The sequence below is a fragment of the Coptis chinensis genome, chromosome 8, assembly GCF_015680905.1.
Source record: "Coptis chinensis isolate HL-2020 chromosome 8, ASM1568090v1, whole genome shotgun sequence".
In the NCBI taxonomy this organism is placed as follows: domain Eukaryota; kingdom Viridiplantae; phylum Streptophyta; class Magnoliopsida; order Ranunculales; family Ranunculaceae; genus Coptis; species Coptis chinensis.
This window is the reverse complement of record NC_141463.1, coordinates 25789658-25816423: the sequence shown is the minus strand read 5'-3', so window position 1 is coordinate 25816423 and position 26766 is coordinate 25789658.

The following is a 26766-nucleotide window of genomic DNA, read 5'->3' as shown; positions in this document are numbered from 1 at the left end:
TTTGAGTCATTGTTCTTGATTGATTAGATAAATAAAATAGTTGTTTTCTCAATTTGGTGTGTTATTTTTAATTTATAGATCTGATTTTAATTCTTGTTGATTATCATTCCGTAGTTTAAATAGATTGAACCATTGTTAGTTAATTTAGTTAAGTTAAATTTTAATATGATGTGTAGTTATAAGGAAATGGGAAATGATGGTTTGATGACTCAAGGCTAAAACCTCCATTAGAGGGGTTTGATGAAGCCTTGATGAAAACTTAGTGGTATAGTGTAGAAACATTGTAGAATCTATTCCAATCTAGAAGATTGAAGTGATTAAGCCATGAGAATGGGTGGGCGACCTCACATGCTAGTTAGTACTTTCGGTAGAAATGCCATGAACACTAGGGATTAGAACTTCGAATTTTTCTTGCCGTAAGAGCGTAGAATCGAGATACACAAGAATCTATGTTAGACTATTAAGTTGGATTAGAGGTGGATTCAATTCCCCTCTAATCATTTATCTAGATTCAAAACAATCATATTTCCATAGCATTAGTAGTTTAAAAGTCAAAAGTAATCAAATTCAGTAAGTATCGTAGTAATCACTTTATTAAAGCTCTCATTGACTTAAGACCGACTAATTAGATTAGAAAACAATCCATGCTAGAGCACTAGGAGTGGAACGAACTTCTTACTCCACTATATCTCGATAGAATTGAGAGTAGGAAACTTTGATAAATATGAGCATCATAAGATTAGTTTAGTTTACTTACGTTTTGAGTTAATCGTTCATTTCGTAGGTAGACTATTCAAATTTTACTTTTATCAAGTGGTGCTGCTGCCATCTTAGTTGCACTTTAGCATTGTTTTCATAGTAGAATTAGTCATTTTTAAGTCCCATTAAACCCACCCACCCTTGTTTGATTCATGGTTGTGGTTATTCGTTTTACGTTGAAAAATTCGGAAAAAAATTACCGCGGGCGATGGCGCCTATAAAGGAGCGCTGCCTATCTATAGTCTGGACATTGGTAGCGACCGCCCCAACTTGGACTTGGACTTGCGCGACCCGCCCTCTTACCAAAGCGACCAGCTCACGTCTTTGGACTAGGGCGTGACAGCGCCTCTCGGCGCTGCGCCCTAAGCAAAATTTTGCGAATTTCTGATTTTGTTTTGAACCCGATTTTTTTAAGTTTTTCGGTGTTCTAACTTGTTATTTACCTTTGAACAGCGTAAACAAAGGCGTTATTCATAAAGCGGAAGCAAGGGCGGCTTTCAGGTATTCCTTTCTTCCATACCTCGCATCTCGGTTAGAGGTTCATACTAATATATCAAGATTGTTTGGGTTGTTTTAGGTGTTTAGACTTAGACTTGCATGAGATTAAAGGTGCAGTGGGAGAAAAACACCGAGCGTAATTAACCGTCAACAAACAAACATATCAAGTATACCAATCATAACACCTCTAACTACTATCCCCCAACCATACGACATAATGGGTGAAGAAAAGAGACTCCTCTCTCCGAGGCTTCTACAAAGCTTTGGCGATAGCCTAAATCTTGCATCGTTCTAAGCGGACCGGTGGGGATTTTGGAATCCCCAAACATATTTAATTTGTTACCCATTTTCCATGGTTTAGGCCATGAAAAACCTTACCAACATGCGTAGGATTGAACAAGTCCTTACAACATTCCATCATCCTACGGTTGGTGCGGAACAAATTAAAGCGAGGTATTTCCCTTCACTTTAGCCGATAATAAAGCGGCGTCTTGGTTAAGCGCCCAAAGCGCTAACTCTGTGGACTCATGGGCTAAACTTGTTTCGGCTATTTATGGAACATTTTTACCCCCCTAAAAAAACGGATGAAATGCTTTCCAAGATTCATTTCTTCGAGAACCCCTCATGAATCATTTTTTAAGGCTTGGAATCGTTTCACCCGATCTGCTTATAGAGTGTCCACACCATAACCTAGCAAAAGACCGTTAGTTAGGTGCCTTTTCAAAGGACTTCAACATCACCATAAAGAAGTCCTTGACATAATGAATGGGGTAGTTTCTAAGTAAAAGGGCCTCGGAGGCTTACAAATTTTTAGAAGAACAAACTAAACTTGATAACAATTGGGGGATTGATGATATCCCCGCTCTGCTAGTTAAGTCTTCCACGGTTAAGACGCCGGTATGTTTGAGATGAAACCCGATCCGAACTTAAAATTTAATCGAATCTCACAACTAAAAAGTAGAGGCTATTTCTATTGACAAAAGCTATTCCGTCATGAATGTCAACTCCGACCCATGTAATTTCTGTTTGAGTCACGAGCACCCTGACTCCTATTGTCCTCTAGCCTATGAACAACAACAATCGAGCAAGATAATGTTTGCTCCATTAATAACTATCCTATTCCTAATGCCCCATGGAGATGACATCGACTTTAGTTGGCGAAACAATCGACAAGTTACAACTCCGGGCTTTAATAACCAAAATGTTAGGCAAACAAACAATTATAATCAAGCCCACCTAGGCAGGGCGGGGGACAAGGTCGGAAATTATAATAATTATAACAACCAAAGCGCTTGAACCCGACAAGGTATAGCACAAGGTCGAGAATAATTATAATAATTATAATACCGATAGAGGTATCGTTAGGTTAACAATAGTAACTATCAAAACACCATCCTTGAGTCCATAATCAGCGTGAGATAGTTCGGTCGCACCACCTGTGACTACTACACCTACACAACCGGACCGTGTCGGCGCCTTTATCTGGGTTACCCAACAACTTTTCAATCAATATTTCAATCAAACCCAGCGGATATTACAATCCATAAATCGGGGGCATCTGATAGTTAGCCCAAGAGAAATGACCAAAGGCGTGTTTCGGGACAAAGCGATACCAAACCAAAAAACAACAAAACCGCGACCTTTGAGGGTAAGCGGTAATACTAGTACGGAAGCGACAATAGTAGGTGACCTAAATTCCATCACCACTCTCGCTCACGGAAGAGTGGTTGATAATAAAGTAACTATGCCTATAGTTACCCCATCGATACTCCTACACGGATATCGAACTAGATACCAAAATAGAAGAAGAACCTACCATTTGTAGAGGTACCGGTTAAACCACAACCTAAAAAACGAAGAAGCCAAGGTTACACATCAAGTGAGCCATACACTAAATATAGAAGCGAAACCACCATTCCCTCAAAAAATTAGCCATCTAACGGGGATACAAACTTTGAGGAGATTAGGAGGCGTTTTCAAAAATTTAACGATAAACCTTCCTTTTCTCGAAGCTATTAAAAAAGCTACCTAATCAGCTAAGTTTCTTAAAGAGTTGTGCACTACTAAGTAAGACCAACATACCTAAAGGCGCCTTTCTAAGCCTGAACAATTCGACTTTATCGAAAATAATGGAATTGTTAAGTACTGAGGACCACGGTAGATCCCTACGGTAAAATGCACCTTAGGAGATTCCCACGACGACCCGCTTTATTAGACACTGGGGAGTGTTAACTTACTCCCCGTATTACTTGTATAAACAAATAGGTCTACGGGAAATGCAACCTACAAAATAAGCGTTACAATTAGCGGACGGGTCTATTAAAGTATCCTAAAGGGTGTAGTGGAAGCGTGCTTGTTAAGGTTCGGGATTTCTACTATCCTGCGATTTTGTTATCCTCGATCTGAAGTAGCGATGACTCTGTACCCGATCATCTTAGAAGCCCCCTTTTTAGCAAGCTGCCGCCAACTTATTAATTGCGATGGTAAGATGTCCTTATCTTTTGGCCATCTCCTACGGTTGAGGTAAATGTTTTTAAAATGATGAAGCAGTTACGGATTCATCTATAGATGGGAGGGTTAGCATGATCGAGAGCTTAGCTGAGATTATTTTAACAACACGTTTCCGAAAACAATATGTACAAATTCCTTTCTTTTGGAATTTCAGGTTTTTGTAAATGACTCCTACTTAAGAAGTCAACACCATCCTTGAGTCCCACCAATTGTAGACCCTTCCGGTTGCTCCATATTGAGTATAAAGACTTGCTACCTAAGCAAGTATTCATTATACAAAAATGAGGACCCACCCGAAACATCTATTGATTTTCCTCCCACCCGATCTTAAACCCTTCCCCGGAGTTAAAATATATTCAACTTTGATCCGGATGGTAATCATCCGGTAATTATATCTTCTATGTTATCTAAGGATGAAGAACCGCGTTTAATCCGGGTGATTAGGGAACATCGGTCTGCGATTGGTTGGTCCTAAGTGACGTGGGAATTGACCTAATGTTTGCACTTTCATCGTATCCATTTGGAGGATATAGCGAAAACTTCTCGCCGAACCTCGGTATCAGCGAACCTGCCATGAAAGAGGTGGTTAGGGAAGAAGTCTTACGATTACTTTCGATCTTGGGTATCATATACCCCATCTCGATAGCGAATGGGTAAGCCCCATTCATGTAGTTCCAAAGAAATCGGGAGTTACCATGGTTAAGTAGCGGAAGGGGGTGACTATGTTGTCACCGCGAGGTCCTATGAAGTGGAGGATCGTATTGATTCTGGGCGTTTAAATGCTTTGACGACGAAAGGATCACTTTCTTTACCTTTTATAGATCAAATGCTTTCGAGCGCCCTGGTGGTCATGCTTTTTATTGTTTTACGGATGGCTACTTTCGGGGCTATTTTCAGATTATTATTGATATTGATGACCAAGAAAAAGACTACCTTCACATGTCTCTTTGGGCATTATGCCTATAAGCGAATGCCTTTTGGCCTGTAATGCTCTTTGGAACCTTCGGTGTATGCTTCATATATTTAGTGACATGGTAGAAGTGACTTTATGGAAGTTTTCATGGATGATTTTTTCTATCTATGGAGATTCCTTCCACAATTTGTTTGTCTAACATCTAAGGTTTTGACAAGGTGTGAAGAAAAGAGCCTCGTTTTAAAGCTGGGAAAAGTGTCATTTCATGGTGAAAAATGGCATAGTACTAGGTCGCATTGTATCTAGTGATGGCATCCGAAAGTAGATAAAGGCCAAACTAAGATAAGATAGCGACTCTACCTAAACCCGCTGATTTTGTCAGGTGATATTAGAACCTTTCCAGGCCATTCAGGTTTTATAGGCGATTTATTAAAGACTTGAAAATAGCTAGGCCTTTAACTAATGCGCTTTTGAAAGATGCATTCTTTGATTTTAATTTTAACTATAGCGGGCTTTTGAAACTTTAAAAGCAGCCCTAACCTCTGCACCAATTATCTGACCTCCGATTGGTCTAAACCTTTCCGAACTCATGTGTGATGCTAGTGATTATCTGCGGTTAGTGCAGTCTTGGGACAAAAACTAGATAATAAGTCCATTTGTCATTTATTATGCTAGTAAAACATTAAAGCGATGCTCAACGAAATTATTCAACTTCTCAGAAAAAGAATTCTTAGCGTCATTTATGCTTTAGATAAGTTTACCGTCCTTATTTGGTTGGTTCTAAAACTTTAGTTTACACGGACCATGCGACCACTTAAGTACCTTCTTGCAAAGAAGGATGCTAAAAGAGATTAATCCGATGGATCCTTCTCCTCACGCAAGAGTTCACATGAAATAAAGGACAAAAGAGGGGTCAGCGTAGGTTGCCGACCACTTATCTAGACTCACAAGCGGCGATTAGGTTTGATTACGAGTCCATACTGGACTCTTTTCACGATGAGCATCTGTATGCCATTTTTCGACACCATGGTATCTGATAGACATTGTAAAATATCTAGCGGCTGATGTTATGCCTTATAATTGGTGAAAATGAGCGTAAGAAGTTTTTGGCGAGTTAAGTTATACTATTGGGATGAGCCCTACCTTTTAAGTATTGTCGCGGATCAAGATTATTTGTCGTTGTATTCCCGGTGGGAATCTGATGAGAGTTCTATCGTTACGCCATGACAAAAGAGTGTGGTGGCCATTTTAGTGGGATGAAAACAGCCGCTAAAGTTCTTGATATGGATTTTATTGGCCTACCCTTTTTAAGGATGCCCAAGTGCATTGCAAGGCGTGTATTAGTTTTGCCAATGACTTGGTGAATCCTGTGGCGATAATATGATGCCATTAAATCCAATCTGATAGTAGAAATTTTTCGACGTCACGGGGCATTGATTTCATGGGTCCTTTCCGGTTTCCACGGTTTCATTTATATTCTAGTTGCGTGGACTCACGATGTCAAAATGGATAGAGGCCCTAGCTTGCGTACTTGATGACCATAAGACGTTGTATTTTTTATTAAAAGAATAATATATTTTACATGGGTTTGGCATTTAGAAAGCCATCATTAGTGATGGTGGAACACATTTTGCAATAGAGTTGTTCGTCACGAATGAAAAAGTATGGAGTTACACCAAGTAGCAACTCTTACATCATCCTAAACTAAGCGGACAAGTAGAAGTTTCTAATAGGGAAATCAAAAGATTTTGGCTCTTGTAAACCACGATGGAAAGGCCCGTTAGCGTCTATCGGATGCCTTATGGGCATATAGAGCTGTTTCAAAACTCTATGGGTATGTACTCCCTTTAGACTTGTATTTGGGAAACCATGTCATTTGCCGTTGAATTAGAGCACCGTGCTTTCGTAGGCTATAAAACTAACTTCAATATTGATGGCGGTGTCAAGCGAAGTTACAATTGAATGAGCTTGAAGAAATCCGTGGCGATTCATGCGATATAGCGAAGGATTATAAAAGCTAACATGAAGCGATGTTCATGATAAGCATCTTTTAGCATTGTAAAATAAAGAGGGTAGGAAAAATACCATTGAAGTGAAATTGAACATCACATAGAAACAAGGTTAGAGCATTGCTAATATAGAGAATAAAATGGAAGCGCAACTCTATCACGGGTTCTACCCATTATGGGGTTAACAGAATTAAATTGCTTGGGACATAAGCCCAGGACACTAACGGGACTAAAACTTACCTCCCTCCGTTGTTTTAATCATCTTAAAATTCATCCTATACATAAAAAGTGGGGTTCCCCAGCGTCTGCCATGCTATGATAATTTGCGAGCTTCCGCCATTTATCATCTATGGTTGCTAACTATTAGGGTGCCACTTGAGTGCGTGGGGTGTAAAGTGCAACACGGTGAGGATATCCATCACCCATGCCAAGTCGTTTGCGGAAGATCGAATAATACTATTGGTGGGTCGCCAGGTGTCTACCTTAATCCAATCCATGAAGCGTGTACAAAAAGCAGGAAAGAAACATAGCATATCATTGAAATTAGAACAAGCATAAGAAGGTACTTATGCCTCATGGTATGGGCCGTGCTTTACTAGACATCAAAGTCCCGGGAAGGTCATAGAACCGATCCATTGGCTAAAGCAAGGAAAAACGCTGCAAGTGGCGTCATTCCACGAAGAAAAACGCCATTCCTAAAATGTTTAGCATAATCCAAAACATAACAGTTCCTATGTTCATGGGCGGGCTACCAAGGGCAGCGTTATAGTCCCCTTGGTCCTCAATCTGAAAAATGCACGCCCCATAAGCCTCGTGCAAAAGACTCATAAAGTGTAGACATGCATATTATCGATGATAGCACCATGGGTCTTGTATCTCAACGGGCATAGCAAGTCCAAGAACAAATGCTAGCAAGAACCCGTATTTCCATTGGTTCATCGTCAATGTTGATGGAGAACACTTGTTCTCCATCCTGACTCTCAAAGAAAATGCGGTTATTATAAAAAAATAAGATGCAAGTCTTTGGAGAATAAAGTTGAGCGGTGTCTTACCATAAAGAGGTTCCCACCAGCGTATGTGATCACCTCGTGAAACCAAGCACCGTAGTAGTGCTGGAACAAATCTTCGAAAGACTGTTCGGTATTATTATGGGAGATGTCATCTCAAAACTTCGCTCGAATAGTTGCAAAAGCGACCGGACGCACCTGCTTAAACTGGAATTTTTCTGGTCGAAGAGAAGTCGAGCGTATCAAATAGAGCGGCCAGCCATTGTATTTTTGAATTCCATTAACTTAAGCGAATTACGCTTGACTTGAGCGCGTGGCCTTCGAACAAATTTTTCGGCGAAGTGTAGGGGCCAGCGCCTCCAACTAAAGCGGTGGCGCTCCCGAAAGTTGCGATTTTGTGAAAATGGAGGCGAAGCGTGGGGAATCGCCCGGGTGTGAAGGGTGAGTGATGGGATTTAGGTGTAGTGTGAGTTGTGAGGATAGATTGTATCAAGTTTATATAGGTTTAAAGTTGCTAGAATGGATCGGAAAGTTGCCAAAACTAATTCGGCAGTTTCAGGAAATCCTAAAATTTCCAAACTTCAAAACGGAAACAACTCATATCGGATTGATTCAAACCCAATTATCTCTTATTTGGATTTTATGATTGAATGTACCTATTTAATCTAGATTTCATCCTACAATGATTCTCAATCATAGATAGGCCTAAACTCCATATTTTCACCTTACTCCCCCAATGAAATTCTAACACTAGGGTTTTATAAAAATACAGCTTGAAATGATAAAACCACCCCCAAACAAGTTGGGAAGGTGGGATCAATATGAAACAAGCACACATCTTGAAAATAACCCCTTATATTATAATTTTCATTCGGAGGTCCTTTCACTTACAAAATTCAAATTACGAGAATAAAAATTACATTACAATAAAACAACAAAAATAAATAAAACAACAACTTATAAAACAAAATAACTTCGACTATCACTCCTCATCCTCTCTAAACACCTGGCGCCCGGTGGTGGTTGAGGGCACCTGATCTCTAGTGGTGGCTCACGGGCTCCAGAAGGTCCGGCAGCGATCGTCCTTCACGACGGCAGCTCATGTGCCCGTAAGTTGTGTCCCCCAGGCGGATCTCGTATGAGGTGGGAAGCGTCTTAGCATATCCACTCTAAACCCATGGGGCTTCCATCTCACCCTCGCCTGCTCCCATCTCTCATCCTCCCTCCAGGTGCGGATCTCCGAAGTTGTGATGAATAGTCACCAATAGTCCCGGTCCGGTCTGCAGATAGTGTTTAGTGAACGCATTACCCTATGAAGCATAGCCATGCGTTACTCGTCGAACCACACCTCGGAAGGCATCTGCATCAAAGCGGGTCACGCCCTCCTCATCCCCGAGGCATCCTCATCCTCCTCCTCTTCATTCCCCAGCCCACCATCCTCTTCTTCTTCCTCTCTATCCTCCTCCCCTCCTCCAAACTTGTTGGACACACTCCTATAGATCACAGCGTGTTCGGTCGCGGGGTAATGTAAATCCTCCGGTGGCCCGGGCTGCTTTCATCTTCGGCATGATCTTGGTGATTAACACAGGAAGAGGTGCCAAAGACCTTCCGACCCCTAATCATGCTGCTCGGCAAAACTCCGGATACAGAAATCGTATTACGCTCCCCGAGTATCCATAGGACGTGGAAGGCAGGTCGGACCGATGTCACGACCTTGTCCTTCCCTAGGACATTCGACCCGATCCACCGGGCCGTAGCGGTGGTTTGGTCCCGAGAATACTGGCGTTACAATGGGAGTTTGTATTGTAGCTCCCATTGATGGCCGATCCACGCCCGTCGAGGCTCTACCCGTCAAACCGGGGGTTCCCCAGAGAGTGACATCGGATGGATTCTAGGCGGAATGCCTAGAATCTCGGCAACGATCGATGAGTCAACTCCGCTTCTCTTCTTCCTTACCATCACAAAAATCCTACTCCCCTCCAACTCCCCGGTGTTGTAAAACGTCGGACCAAGTCTTCGGTGGTAGAAGGCTTCGGTCGAAAGTACCGAAGACTATTCCAGTCTCTACTAGCCATTCGTCACACCGTAAAATGGCGAAAATGGTCTACAGCGAAAACTTGCTCCTATTATAATTAGAAGTTGAGCCATCTAGTGTTTGGAATGGAGTGAGGGTTTTAAATATGATGTGGTGGTGGTGGTTTAGCTTGACCGACTGAAGAACGATGGTGGTGGTAGCGTGGTGGTATTTATGACCAAATTTTGAATTTTTGGTGGTTTTGTTGGGTTAAATTGGTGGAGGTGGTTTGGTTTTAGTTTTAGAAGAGATTTAGCTTGGAAATTTGATGGTTGGCGAGAGTTTATGGTATTTCTTTTTAATTTTATTTTTGTTAGGGTTTTGAGCTTTGTTAATGGCGGAATGGAGTGGAAAAACGCGATGAAGCTGTTGAGAATGTAATGTAAAGAAAGGTCGTCGTGGGTGAAGGGGGTTGGTTGGTGAAAAAAATCGAAATTTTTGATTTTTTCGATTTTTTGGCGAATTTCAAATCAAAATTCCCGCCGTTACGGGTCCGATTTATCACGAATGAGATATGGAAATGATCAGGAGGGAATTTCCTATCCAATGATCCATAAAACACTCTATTCCGACTTCGGATGACATACGAGATAGTGGAAAACGCCTCCGCGAAGTGCGTGCATGACGTAAGTTATGCGAACGAATGAACTCTAAATTAATAGATTATGTCAATCCCAATCGTAATACAATAAAAACGCCTAAGCAACTCTAATGGGACATAAAACATTTTATTAAACAACGAAACACCCCCACCCCAAAACAAATTTTTTAAATGGCTTAGAAATTTTGTTTTTTAGCGATCCGGGTCTTTTAAAGTCAGATTCCCGAGACTTCCTAGATTACTATGTTTATTTTTATTTATTATTATATTTATATTTTATTTTTAGGAGGAAAAACAATAAGCAATAAAGACATAATTCACACCATAAAGAAACATGACTCAAAAATCCGAGAAAAACATGCAAGAGTGGAAAACGTGAACTATGGGAACCGTGGACTTAGGATCCGGTACTTACAGCCACACACTCCATAGGGAGGGCCCGGTTACCTTAATGGTGCACTCACCAATATATTGGAATGAAAGGAAATGCACCAACACAGAAATTTGAGTCGTTATAGTCAGATACTCAAGACTTTATCTAAAACATATGTATGAACATGCAACATCATATATCAACAACCCAAATAGTTGTGGATCATTCCATAAATAAATATCACAAAACATATCCAAACACAATGAAACACCAAGATTTCCTACGACGCCCTTTCAGCCTAGTGGAATGAAAACGAAGTCGATAACCCTATCAGATAACCTATCATGCACCTTCTTTTACTTTTGAATGCGGGTGTTTTAGTAAATAAGTGTGGAAAAGTGAATGGTTGTGGAGAATATGGTGGATATGGAAAAGTTGTAGAAAGACAGCCTCATAATACCGAGGATGTGGTTTTAGCAACCAACTCATTCATTGTGTGTGTAGGGACCGCCTCAATTCTGAAATGAAGGTGTCAAGTAGTTTGTCCTTCCGGGTATCCGCTTTGCTAGAGGATTTAAAAAATTATGAAGCACAGAGAAACAAAAGGATCGAAAGTGCAAACTCGAGATTCCTTTGAAAGGGTGGAAGGAGGGAAATCGAGGGATGATGTTGTGCAAGTTAGTTCTTGATAGGGTGAATTGTCACCTACTCGAAGAAACTCATCAAATTCCTCATCAAGATTGGGTCATATCCACATTACTATGGTAGTCCTCTACATCTTTGAGAAAGTCATCTATCCCGGCCCCTCATCACTAATATGTGTATTGACTAGTGTAGAATGGAAATGTTGAGTCCGACTTTCCAAAGGAAAGAATTTTGGGCATATGACTATCAGGGAACGTGTTGTTGAAATAATCTCGAGCAAAGCTCTCGATCATGCTAACCTCTCCATCCATAGACGAATCGGGTAACTGTGTCCTTGTTTTAAAAACATTGACTTCAACAGCAAGATGGCCAAAAGACATGGACATTGAACCATCACGGCAATTAATGAGCGCATTGGCAGTTGCCAGGAAAGGACTTAAAAATGATCGACAGTCGGTAGCTTACTTCTGTATCGAGGACTACAAAATCAGCCGGATAGTAGAAATCCTGAACTTTTACCAACACATTTTCGACTACACCCTTAGGATACTTAATAGACCGATCAGCTAATTGCAACGTCATTTTAGTGGGTTGCATCTTGTCTAGACCTATTTGTCTATACAAATAAAATGGGAGTAAGTTAACACTAGCCCCCAGGTCTAATAACGCAGTCGTCATATAGAATCTCCTAAGGTGCATTATCTGATAAAGAGATCTACTTGTGGTCCTTGTACTTAACAATTCCATTATGTTCGATAAGGTTGGGAATTGTTCCGTTAAAAAGCGCTTTTGGTATATTTGTCTTCGCCTAGTAGTAGTACAATTCCTTAAGAAACTTAGCATGATGTGGTAGCTTTTAATAGCTTCGAGGAAGGGAAGGTTTATAGTTAGATTCTTGAAAACGCCCCTAATCTCCTCGTAATTTGTATCCCTAGTTAACATGGCTAATTTTTGTGGAAACGGTGGTTTCGGCTATATTTAGCAATGGTATCACCTCGATGTTTAACCGTGGCTTTCTCGTTTCTTAGGTTGTGTTGTAACCGTACCTCTACAAAGGGTAGGCTCTTCGGGTTCTATTTCGGTATCTAGTAAAATAGTAGGTGTAGGGTTATCGGGGGGGGTAACTATAGGCATAGTTACCTTGTTATCAACCACTCTGCCGAGCGGAGTGGGTGATGGCATTTATCTCACCTACATTTTCAAATTCATTACTAGTATTATCCGTTACCTCAAAGCGTCGTGTTTGTTGTTTTAGGATTATGTATTATGCGACTTGGCAACACACCTTTGGTTTGGGCTTTATCTTGAGCCAACCGTTGGGTTAAATTATTAACGGATTGTAGAAGCCGGGTTAGATTGAGCCATGGTTTGGAAAAGTTTTTGGCTCACTTGTATGAAGGTGTCGTCGAGGCGATCCGGTTGTGTGGGTGTAGTAGTCACGGTGGTGTGACCGAACTATTTCACGGAATTATTTATAGGTGGATTCGATAATTATTATTGACCTAACGATACCTCTATTAGCATTATAATTATTATAATTACCTTGACCTTGTGCTTGACCTTGTCGAGGTTGCACTTGGTTGTTATAATTATTAAAATTACCCCGACCACGCCCTTGTCGTAGTGGAGCTTGGTTAAAGCCGCCGTGCGTGCCTAACATATTGATTATTGTACCTCGAGGTGTGACTTGTTGGTTATTTCTCCAACCGGTTGGGATTTTGTCTCCAAGGGCGTTAGGTTCACTATTAATGGAAGAAGCCTCGCTCATAGGCTATAGGATGCCGAGCTCGGGATGCTCGGGACTCCAACAAAACTACATGGGTTTGAATTTACATTCATGACGGGGATAGGCTTTTGTTGTACGTAAATGGCCTCTACCTTTTTAGTGAGTGATTCGATTAGAGTTTTAAGCTTCGAATCGTGTTTAATTTCAAACATACCGCCGGCCTTTAACTGTTGAAGAAGAACTACGAAGGGGATATCATCACTACCCCCATTATTATTTCGCTTAGTTTGGTCTTCTAAAAATTTATAAGCCTCGGGGCTCCTTTACTTAAGAAACTACCCCCATTCATAATGTCAAGGACTTCTTTATGGTGATGTTGAAGTCCTTTGAAAAAGGCAATTAACTAACGGTCTTTTGCTAGGTTATGGTGTGGACACTCTATAAGCAGATCGGTGAAACGATTCCAAGCCTCCTCGAAAATGATTCATGAGGATTTTGTCGAAAAGAAATGAATCTTGGAAAGCATCTCATCCGCCTTTAGGTGGGTAAAAATGTTCCATAAACAAATTGAACAAGTTTAGCCCACGAGTCCATTGCATTAGCGCCAAGGCGCTTAACCAAGACGCCTTTATCGCCTAAGGTGAAAGGGAATACCCTTTAATTTAATTTGTTCCGCACTACTGACCGTAGGATGGTGGAATGTTGTTAAGACTTGTTCAATCCCACGCGACGTAATGTGATAAGGTTTTTCATGGTCTAAACCATGAAAAACGGGTAACAAATTAAAATATTTGGAGGGATTCCTCAAATCCCACTGGTCCTGCTAGAACGATGCAAGATTTGGGGCTATCGCCAAGGCTTTGTAGAAGTCCGAGAGAGGAGTCTCTTTTCTTCCCCATTATATCAGGTGGTGTGTGTAAAATAGTAGCTAGAGGTGTAGTGTGTGGTATACTAGATAGATTTGTTTGTTGGTGTTGTTGTTGTATTTACGCTTGGTGTTTTTGTTCTACCGCATCTTAATCTCATGCAAGACTAAGTCGAGCTTAACTAAACATGCAACACTCCTAACAATTCTGATATACTAGTATAAAACTCTAACAGAGATGCGAGGTTTGGAAGAAAGGAATACCTGATTCGGCCCTTGCTTCGCTTTATAAATAGCGCCTTGTTTACTTGTTAGTTGTATATAGCGCTTTAGAACACCAAAAATATGAAAGAGCAAAGTTCGAATCAAAACCGCCGAAATCGAAAAATTTAACACGTATTTTCCAGCCCGGTAATTTTCAAATTACGTTGTTTTTAGGGCGGGTCATCCCATATGGGCTGGTCACCGCTGTCCAAAGAACATAGGGCTGGTCGTGCTTCAAGGAGGATGCCTTCGGCCAAAAGGTAAATTTTGCCCGGAATTTTTCAACTATAAAATGGACAACCATAGTATGATTCAACAAGGGTGGGTGGGTGAAATGGGACTTTAAAAACAGTACTAACACTACGAAAACAATACGAAAGTGAAACTAAGATGGCAGCGGCGCCATTTGATAAAAGTAAAATGAATAGTCTACCTACGAAATGAGTGATGAATTCACAACGTAAGTAAACTAACAACTATCATTTACGAGTCTATTATCAAAGATATTTTCTACTCTCAATCCTATGAGATATAGTGGAGTAGAGTGATTCGTTCCACTCTTAGTCCTTCCGTATGCTTGTTTTCTAGTCTCAATACTCTACTTAAAGTCAATGAGAGCTTTACGAAAAGGGGACTAGACTACGATGCAACTACCCACCTAAATGCACTAGTCGGTTATCGTAATACTAAAGGGAATGCTACGTTGATTCGATGATAAGGAGTTAGAGGGGATTGATTCCACCTTAACTCAACTTAATCCACTAGCGACGAAGTCGTCATCCGAATTGAACTGCTACGTAACAATCGGTTCTTCCTAATCCCTAATTACACATGGCATTTCTACCAATTTATAACTAGCATGTGAACAATTAAACCCATTCTCATGGTGAACTAATTATTTCTCGGGCGTGGAATAGAAATTACGACGACTTAATACGCTAAACGGAATCAAGCTTTCATCAAGGCTTCTCAACCCCTCTAATGGAGATTTAGCCTTGAATCATTCCGCAAGAATCATTTCCATTTAGATTAAAACTAAACATAATATAAAGCATTGAAATTTACTTAATTAAACAATAATGGAATCTAATTAATAACTAAGAATTGAATGGTAACAAGAATTGAATTTAGATCTAATAAATTGTAAAATGACAAAAACGAAAATTGATAAAGAACACTACTTTATTGATCTAATCAAATTTAAGAGCAAGATTCAAATGTTTAATCTAATACAATAATTTAAATGGAACTAAACTTAATTAAAACTCTTAAATAAAACTAGATCTAGAAGCTATTTTAATGGATACTTTCTATTCTAAGCTACCTCTATTTTCTAACCTAACCATCTACCATTAACACTGAGTTAAGCTTTTGTTCTTAGAGAATTGCTAGCGTCCTACCCTTTAAAGGGGTAGGACCATCCTAACCCATTACAGACAAAACAATATTACTTGTTCACCTAATGTAAAGGTTCTACTTCATTTATTAGAAAAAAAGACAATCAAATCTGAGTTGACTCACTTTCCTCTCTTTTTCAAACAAGCACCCAACCAAATCCCAACCAACGCCTACCCATTTCTCCGACGCCGGATTCGATCCAAAATTTTTTTTTTTTTTTAATCCATACAACATTTTTCATTTGAAATTACAAGGAGAACATAGAAGCATATAGCATAAAACTAAGGTATCTACCAATTTGAAATGTGAATTAGCCAAACAAGAACCAATATATTTGAAAGTAATAACCCTCTATATTTTGAACAATTTCAAGTGAGTTGAAAACCTAAAAACAAAACATAGTAAGAGCACAACTAAAGAAAACCATTCATTAAATTTAGAGCAATTAAACTAATTAGAGTCCCACCTTTCAATTTCGGAATTAACAATGTATGAGATGTATGAGACATTTATATTGGCAAGTGGTGGTGGTGGTGGTGTGGAGAGGGAGAAGAGGGGTTGAGAGAGAAATAAGAGAATAAAAATAAAAAATGAATAAATAAGAAATATGAATAAAGAAGTGAAATTAAAAAACAAGAGAGTGGCAGCGGTGGACCGGTGGTGGTGGTGCAAGAGGGAGAGGATGGCTGTGAAGACTGAAAAGACTTTGAGTTTTACTGGTTTTAGAATTGTATTAAGTTTTACAAGTAACTGGTCACAAAGTATTGTCTTTTATTGGGTTAGGATGGTCCTACCCCTTTAAATGGGCAGGATGCTAGCAATTCTCTTGTTCTTATACATTCAGATCCAAAAATCGTGCATGGGCTTGGAGCCATGTTTTGGGCCAGAGAATCAGGCCCAAAACCCAATTCTTTCAGTCCAAAAAGGCCTCTTCAGCTGCAGTTGGCTTCCACAGACTTTTCGTCCACTTCTGCTCCTCTGATTGGGTCAAGGCTTGGACCATTGCAAAGCTCTTTCTGAGTCGGTCGTTTTGGCATAAGGTAGGCCCAATTCCGAGGTCTGAGTCCAAAGATATGGCATTCTGAAGTTCTGCTGACTTTTGCTCCTTTATCTCGCTGAAATGGCACATTTCTGCACATAATGGACTTTGAAGCCTGAAATGCATAAAAACACGTAATCAGTATTAACTCTTACTTATTATTCACATAATTGGTCTAACAGTATGATTATTAAGGGGTTAAAACTACAGTTTTGGGCTCTTATCAGATAACGAAGTCGGCCGGATAGTAGAAATTCTGAACCTTAACAAGCACTTTTTCAACAACACCCTTATGATACTTAATAGACTGATCAGCTAATTGCAACGTCATTTTAGTAGGTTGCATATCTTGTAGACCTATTTGTTTATAGAGATAATAAGGGAGTAAGTTAACACTTGCCTCTAGGTTTAATAGCGCGGTTGTCGTGTGGGAATCTCCTAAGGTGCATTGTATAGTAGGACGACCAGGGTCCTTATACTTAACGATTCCATTATGTTCGGATAAAGTTGGAAACTGTTCAGTTAGAAAGGCGTCTTTTGGAATATTTGTCTTATGCCTAATAGTGCAGAACTCTTTAAGAAACTTAGCATAGTGAGGCAACTTTTTAATTGCTTTCAGAAAGGGTAGGTTTATCGTTAGATTTTTGAAAACCTCCCTAATCTCATCGAAATTCGTATCCTTGGTTAACATGGCTAATCTCTGGGGAAACGATGGTTTCTCTCTATATTTAGCGTATGGATCAATAAGATGTCTAACCTTTGCTTTTTGTTTCTTAGGTTGTGGTTTAACTGGTACCTTTATTGGGGTAGGATCTTCAGTTATTACTTCGGTATCTAGTACAATATGCGGTGTAGGGGCTACTGGTAGGGTAACTACAGGCATAGTTACGGCGTTATCAACCACTCTGCCAGAATGAAGAGTGGTGATGGCATTTAGCTCACCTACGTTTATATTTTTCTTACTAGTATTACTGTTTACCTCAAAGGTTGTGTTTGTTGTTTTAGGATTAGGTATAACTTGACCTGAAAACACACCTTTGGGTTGTACTTTCTCTTGGGCTAACTGCTATAAGGAAAGTTGGATGGCTTGTAAAATATGTTGTTGGGTTTGCATAAAGGCATCAAAACGATCCGGTTGTGGAGGAGTGTTTGTTACAGGTTGTGTGACATGAACTATGTCACGTTGATTATTAACAGGTGGGTTGTAATAGTTATGATTAACCGAAACGACACCTCTATTTGCATTATAATTATTATTATTATAATTATTATAATTACCTTGTCCTTGTCCTTGTCTCTGTGGAGCTTGATTGTAATTGTTTGCTGGCCTAATGTTTTGATTATTATACGTTGGAGGTGTAATTTGTTGATTATTTCGCCAACCGTAGTTGGGGTTTTGTCGCCAAGGTGCGTTAGATTCGCTATTAATGGAACAAACATTGTCCGGATGTGCGGATTGTTGTTCATATACTAGAGGACAATAGGAGTCGGGATGCGCAGGACTCAAACAGAAATTACATGGAATAGAGTTGATATTCATGACAGGCGTAGGCTTTTGTTGAACAGAAATAACTTCTACTTTTTTAAGTGAGGGATTCAATTAGAGTTTTAAGCTCAGGATCGGATTTAACCTCAAACATACTGGTAGCCTTAATTGTTGAAGAAGACCTAGCGGAGCGGAAGATATCGTCACTACCCCCCAGTTATTATTACGCTTTGTTTGATCTTCTAAAAATTTATAAGCCTCTGAGGCTCCTTTACTGAGGAAACTACCCCCATTCATTATATCTAGGACCTCTTTATGGTGGTGTAAAAGTCCCTTGAAAAAGGCACGAACTAACGTGTCTTTCGCAAGGTTATGATGTGGACACTCTATAAGAAGGTCAGTGAAACGATTCCAAGCCTCTGAAAAGGATTCATGAGGATTCTGTTGGAAAAAATGAATCTTGGAAAACATTTCATCTGTCTTCAGTGGTGGGTAAAAATGTTCCATAAATAGTTGAACAAGTTTGGCCCATGAGTCCACAGAATTAGGTGCTTGGGCAGTTAACCAAGACGCCGCCTTATTGGCTAGGGTGAAAGGAAACACCCTCAGTTTAATTTGTTCAGCACCAACCGTTGGAATTTATCAACTACAGTTTTGGGCTCTTATCAACTAGTATATTAGGAATTTATCTAAGTGGAATCAAATCCCCATAATTCCTTCTCCATATTCACATCTTAATATTAAATTGCCATTAGTATAATCTAGTTATCATAATTACAATCACTATATTAGTATAATTTCAATTCATTACTCTCATTCCGTTTTGTTAGAATCGTTTAAACTAGTGAAACTTACATCTAAATAAACTAGGAGTGGAACGAATTCTCTACTCCACATATTTCACGATAATCGAGAGTAGATAACTTTGATCATATAGCGTAAAATAGTTTTAGTTTTACTTATTCATAGCATAACTAGTTAAGAGTAGGTAAAACTATTGTTTTACAGTTTATCAAATAGCGCCACTGCCATCTTAGTTTTGTTTAGATTCATTTCCGTTCGTATTTTCGATTCTACCAAAACCCCATTAAACCCACCCACCCTTGTTTGGTTCTAACTGTGTTTGTTTTGTTCAGAAATTTAATTTTTTCGGAATTCTACACTGAGCGCGCCCGCGCCCAAAGTACTCTATTTCTGAAGCATGCCCGCCCAAAGTATCGACATCGTGGTCGTGCAAGAGCACATTCACGCCTTCTTACGTTTGTTTCCAAACGCGCCCCCGCGCCCTTTCGGATACACCCCAATTTTCATAGGTTAGGTCAAACTTTCGTTTGTTCAAAGTTATTCAGTGTTTTCCACTTCTTAAATACATTGAAATTGCGTATACAAGACACTATTCAAATGCGTAGCAAGGAGGCATTCAGGTACTCCTTCTTCCACTCCTTGCCCCTTATGTCAGAGGAGTTTTTTATTCTAGCATATCAGGGTTGTTTTGATTATTGTTCGTATTTCTTTAATATTGGCCTTAGCCTTGCATGAGATTAAGGTCCGGTAAGAGTTAACCATCTTCTGTTATTTATCGTAAATGTCAACGCTCACGCCTATCTAGAATATTACACACTACACTTGCTTTAATGGGTGAAGCACCAGAGACTCCTCTCTCTGACTTTTACAAATCCCTTAACGATAACCCTAAGTCTTGCATTATTCTTGCAGACCCAGTGGGGGATTTTCGAATCCCCCCAAATGTATTTAATTTGTTATCAGTTTTTCATGGGTTAGACCATGAGAAGCCTTATCAGCATATGCATAAGATAGAACAAGTTCTTACCACATTTCATCATCTTACCATAGGTTTGGAACAAATTAAATTGAGGGTGTTTCCTTTCACCCTAGCCGATAAAGTGGCATTTTGGTTAATTGCCCAAGCACCTAATTCTGTGAACTCATGGGCCAAACTTGTTCAATTATTCATGGAACAGTTTTACCCACCATTGAAGATGGATGAAATGATATATAAGATTCATTTCTTCCGCCAGAACCCTCATGAATCCTTTTCAGAGGCCTAGAATTGTTTCGAGTGTCCACATCATAACCTTGCAAAAGACACGCTTGTTCGTGCCTTTTTCAAAGGGCTTTTACATCACCATAAGGAGGTTCTTGATATAATGAATGGGGGTAGTTTCCTTAGTAAACGAGCCTCAGAGGCTTATAAGTTTTTGGAGGATCAATCTAAGCATAATAATAACTGGGGGGGGGGGGTAATGACATCCCCCGCTCCATTAATTCTTCTTTCACAGTTAAGGCTGCCAGTATGTTTGAGGTTAAATCTGATCTTGAGCTTAAAACTTTAATCGAATCTCTTACTAAAAAGGTAAAAGCTACTTCTCTTTAACAAAAGCCTACTCCTGTCATGAATGTCAACTTTATTCCATGTAATTTCTGTTTGAGTTCTGAGCACCCCGACTCCTATTGTCCTCTAGTCTATGAACAACCATCCGCTCAATCGGACAATGTTTGTTCCATTAATAGTGAATCTAACGCACCTTGGAGGCAACATCCCAACTTCAGTTGGAGAAATAGTCAACAAGTTACACCTCCAGAGTTTAATAATCAAAATGTTAGGCCATGGCCAGCGACCAATTACAACCAAGTTCCACCGAGACAAGGACAAGGACAAGGTAATTATAATAATTATAATGCTAATAGAGGTATCGTTCTGGTTAATAATAACTATCGCAACCCACCCGTTAATAATCAATGTGAGATAGTTCCAGTCACACCACTTATAGCCACTACACCTTCACAACCAGATCATTTCGAAGCCTACATGTAGGATAACCAACAGATTTTACAATCCATTAATCATTCTAACCAACAACTTTTACAATCCATTAATCATTCCATCCAACAGTTATCCCACGAGAAAATCCAACCCAAAGGTGTGTTTCCAAGTCAAGCCATACCTAATCCTAAAATGCCAAACACAGCCTTTGAAGTAACCGGTACTACTAGTAATGAACATTTAAATGTAGGTGAGTTAAATGCCATTACCACTCTCTGTCCTGGTAGGGTGGTGGATAACGCCGTAACTATGCCTGTTGTTACCCCACTAGTGGTCATTGCACCTGATAATTTACTAGATACCGTTATAGTAACTGACAATCCTAATCCTGTAGAGGTACCAGTTAAACCTCAACCTAAGAGGAAAGCGGCCAAGGTTAAAACTCCTATTGATCCATATGCTAAATATAGAGAGAACCCACCATTTCCCCAGAGACTAGCCATGTTATACAAGGATACAAACTTTGATGAGATTAGGAAAGTTTTTGAAAATCTAACGATAAACCTACCTTTTCTTGACGCTATTACAAAATTACCACAACATGTTAAGTTTCTAAAAGAGTTGTGCACAACTAGGCAGAAGACCAATATAACAAAAAATGCCTTTTTAACTGAACAATTTCCAACTCTATCTGAACATAATGGAATCGTTAAGTACAAGGACCCGGGTCGTCATACTATACAATGCACCTTGGGGGATACCCACACGACGACTGGGTTGATAGGGTTATATACTAAAAGCATTACTTTTGTATTAATTCTAATTCTTTATATTTTGAATGAGAATCATATGGGCAAATGTTATGCATATTATATATGTTATTAGTTATATGCATGTGTCTAATACTTTATGTTGTAGATGATATAGTGTGAACTCACAGAAGATCATATCATCAGTACCTTATAAAGTATAAGTAATCGTTCACAACCTAGATGGGTTTGGACAAACCATTAGTACGGTTGTAGTATAATCTGGTATTAGTCTATCTTGACTATAGGATTACACTAGTACACTTTGTGTGTATTGAACAAGACCAAGTGAGGTTGTTTCTCCTTATACTGACTATATAAAAGAACAAACACCTCTATTATTATGGATGCTTGTCCTCTTAATCTGGATATAATAACGGGTACTTACATGCATTGTACATTGTTTTAAATCATCAATGAGTGAGATTCATTTGTGAATCAACAAACTCGATGGATTGGATAATGACATTGTATGTAAGGTGTGTTGTTGATTATAGAAGGAATCTGTGTCCCGCAAGAAGTCGGGTTGATGATGTCCCCTTGAGGAGCTCAAAAAGATTGTCATGTAAACCCTGCAGGTGGATTTATTCCGACATGACAATGAGGTTGAGTGGTACTACTCAAGGACATAAGAAGTTGATTAATGTAGTTGTCAGTAACTTGACTTAATCAACGGACATTCGATATCTTAAACACGGGGAGATCAACGAGCATATAATATGGAGCCAATAAACGCTGATCCATAATTTGGGATTAGGGCGGTAGTGCAACAATGACCTTAGTGGAATAAGCCATTTGTTGATGGACTTGGGCTGTGTGTTCGGGGCGAACATGGGAAGCCCAAGCCCGTCAGGAGGGCCAACCCTAATTTCTCCTCATGGTCCCTGTTGTAGCCTATAAATAGAATACTCTTTCTCTCTGGCTGAAATTGACTATTCACTGGTTCTGAAAAAGAGGAAAGAAAAGTAGATCTGAATTCGTTTATGATCTTGAGAGAAAGAAGGGGATTGGTAGATCGTTGCCCACACAATGTCCAATTAGTTCTAAAGGAATACAACAGAAGATCAAGGGGTTGATTTCAGATTTGATAAAGCTTGGATTCTCAGAGTTATCTAAATCGGATTCAAAGGTATGTTTTCTATTCACAAATTGTGGACACCCATTGATTCCGCTGCGCGTGGTGTTCGCGGTTTGTAGAAATATTTGCATTTTGAATAACGGTTCCTACAGGGGCGAGTGTTAACTTACTCCCATATTATCTATATAAACAAATAGGTCTACAAGAGATGCAACTAACTAAAAGATGTTGCAATTAGCTGATCGTTCTATTATGTATTCTAAGGGTGTGGTTGAAAACGTGCTGGTTAAGGTTCAGGATTTTTACTACCCAGCAGACTTCGTTATCCTAGACACAGAAGTTGCTAACGACTCTGTTCCTATCATTTTAGGGCATCCTTTCTTGGCTACTGCCAACGCACTCATAAACTGCTGCGATGGTTCGATGTCCATGTCCTTTGGCCATCTTTCTGTTGAGGTAAATGTTTTCAAAATGATGAAACAGTTACCCGATTCGTCTCTAGATGGGGAAGTTAGCATGATTGAGAACTTAACTCAAGATTATTTCAACAATACGTTTCCAGAAAATCAGATGCACCAATTCCTTTCATTCGGTGGTTCTGACTTCGATGATAACTCCTACTTAGAGGAAGTCAACGCTGTCGCACCCCGAATTTCGACAGAATTCGAAAAAACAATATTTGTTCCCGACTCTTCGATTTTCGAGGTGTGACGCACTCTCAACTACCAAAAACCCATAAACAGTTTAAATATGCGGATAATTAAAAACCAATAAAAATTTTCAATTAAACAAAAGTCCTCTTCATTACAAAAATTGACAAATAAGATTAGGTTACAAATCTCTTTTCAATAACTATTTATTTAAAATTACAAATGAAAATACAAATAACATTGTCTCAACTGAAAATCTATTTCACCTCAAGGGAAAACAAAACCTATCTTGAAAGGCGACGCTAACGCAAACCACAAGCAGCAACCAACCTTCTTCAACACTAAACCTGTCAAGACTTATCAACTATGTTCATTTAATGAACACACCCGATAGGCAAACATGCAAATCGGGTCAGCATTATAAAAATGCTGGTGTGAGTAGCTTTAAAATACAACATATATTTATACATATACATACATAATCCATAAGGCAGTTAGTTCCTCCACTGCGGCGCCTTAACTTCCAACCACTAATATGACATTCTTAACTACAATAAGTAAGGCAGGTAGTTCCTCCACTGAGGCACCTTAATTTCCCACTAACCACACAACAAACCATACGCATAATAAAAAGGCATTTAGTTTCTCCATTAGGCGCCTTAGGTTCTAACTAAACTAATAACCATCCAAGCATATTCTATACTTACCGTATTTCATGCTCAATTACAGAGTGGGTCGTCTTTGCACAAGTAATTAGTTTGACTCACCCTTCTGCAAAACCATATATAATCATCTATCTAAAGATATATCATTAACCAACATATTACCATAATTATATTAATTTAAGGCTTTCTTTGCGTGTCCCTAAAATCACGTTGTATCTATGTCTTACCTAGTTTCCCTGGCTACCACAATCGCTACCCAACGCCGAACATGTACATCCACATGCCTCCCCTCACATAATGAACCACTCTGTGCGTAGCTACCCTGAGCGGGATGCCACACACCAGGCAACCCTCACACGAAAGCCATTATGTAAGTACTGCCATTATTCGGCATAAAATATCGCGCGTCTCGTTCTAAATTTGCGAACGGAATAATCAAGCCACCATTCGGCTACGCCAGAAGGGCCATTCAGCTTCACTGAAATGCCAGAAGGGCCAATCACATTACTTACGCTAGAAGGGCCATTCAGATTCACTGAAACCCCCGAAGGGCCAATCATATCACATACGCCCATCACAAAGGCAAATCACATGAGTTGTGGTAGCTAGGTTCTAAGATTTTCGTTACGTAATTTATTCATGGGTCATACACTTATATCTCATAATCATTCCATTATATCACGTGCAGGTCAAATACCTTATTGCACTAAGCCACAATATTTAGAAATATCTCAATATATCTCATAACCACTTTCATTCCTTCACATGCCAATATATTATTGTACTACGCCACCATCCCATGGGAAATATCCACAAATACTCTACTAGCATCTCACAGATAAAATAATGGAGCGTTTATACATTTATTTCTCCAAAACTATTGCATTTAATATATATATCCCAACATATTATATAATGTCACACTTTGCTTCAAACGTATCGCATAACATTTTTATAGCGTTTTAGGAATATTATATCTTCTAAAGTTTCTATCTCGTCACGTGTCAAAATATACACAATATCAACGTCAAATCTTAATTAGATAATGACAAACAATGTTATACAATCTCGACAATATTTTATTACTACATTTGTCCATATTCTTAAATATGTGAAAATCTGGAAAAAGTCAATATTCCACGGTCAACGGTCAATGTCAAAGTCAACCTGTCATTGTCAAAGTCAAACTGTCGTTTCCATGTTCAACAGGTTCAGGGTCGTAGCCATGGTTCATGGCTAAGGTCATAGTTCATGTCATGGCTAAGGTAAAGGTGCATGGCTCATGGGCTCATGGCTAAAGTCATGGTTAAGTCCATGGTTCGGACCCAACTAGCCAAGTCCATGACTCAACCAAAGGTTCAAATAATGTTAGCCGAATCCAACATAAAAACCAAAATAGAAACCGGCCCAACAATAGATTTAGCCCAACTAGAAATATCTAGAGGGAACAAATCCACTTAAAACAATAATGGCCCAGCCCACAAAAATAAAAGAGAACCGGTCCATGTACACAAAAATTAGAACATACCCCAACCAAAAATAGAACCGGCCCAACTAAAAAGATTAATATCGGCCCAAAACAAAAAATTAGATTTCGGCCCAACTAACAAAACCAAAAAGCTTTGGCCCAAAGCCCAAAAACTGAAACTGGCCCAAGGCCCAACCGGTCATTTTCCTCAGCTCCAGCCGCCACCAAATCGGCCACCACCACCTCCACTCGTCTGCCCCTTTCAACCCACCGATTTTAATCCTCATAGAAACCCCTACCACTTTAACAAAACCAAAAACTCTAATTAATACACTCCAAAATCACTCTCCCAGATCTCGACCTCCATTCACCACCGTCCGACGACTTCCCACAGCCCCACTCGACAGCCCTCACACACCCTATACTATCCCACTTCAACCCACCATCAATCAACCAACAAAACCAACCAAATAACAGTCCGAATTATTTTACTAGAGGATGTCTGGGCGTGCCGCCATTAACGCCTGTCGAAGCTTTGTCCCAAGCTTCAACAGCACTCTCCAACACTCACTCAAACCACGACCACCAAACATCATCCCACCAACATCACAACCTAAAACACATGATCTAGTTTCAAACAAAACGGTTCAAAGCATAAACTGGCGATTTCTTGGTTATAGTTTTGGCCGTCATTAACGACCTTTATAGAGCTCCAACAGTTCTATTAAGGATTTCAATGATTAAGTGAATAACTATACTAACATCTAACCAGTCCCTAGAATTCCGAAGAATGAGAACAAAAACTCGACATAGGAAAAACAAAAACTGAGCAAGAACAAAACTCTGGCAGTAAATGTTTTATTCTAAAACTCTAGTTTTTATGAAAAAGAAAAACATAACTACTCACCGTAATTAACAGCTCGACGAATCCCTCCTAGTTCGAATTGTCGCGCTCTAACGCTCTAGCCAACGAGCTGCCTCCATTTTTATTTTATTTTTATCTCAAAACCCTATTCTCTAGAAAAATATGAATATATATTTGGGTTTGAAACCTAAGCCCAACACAGACTCGGGCCCAGAAATCAAGCCCATATATCCCAAATCCAATCCAGCAAATTTTAACTAAATAATTAAATTAATTAA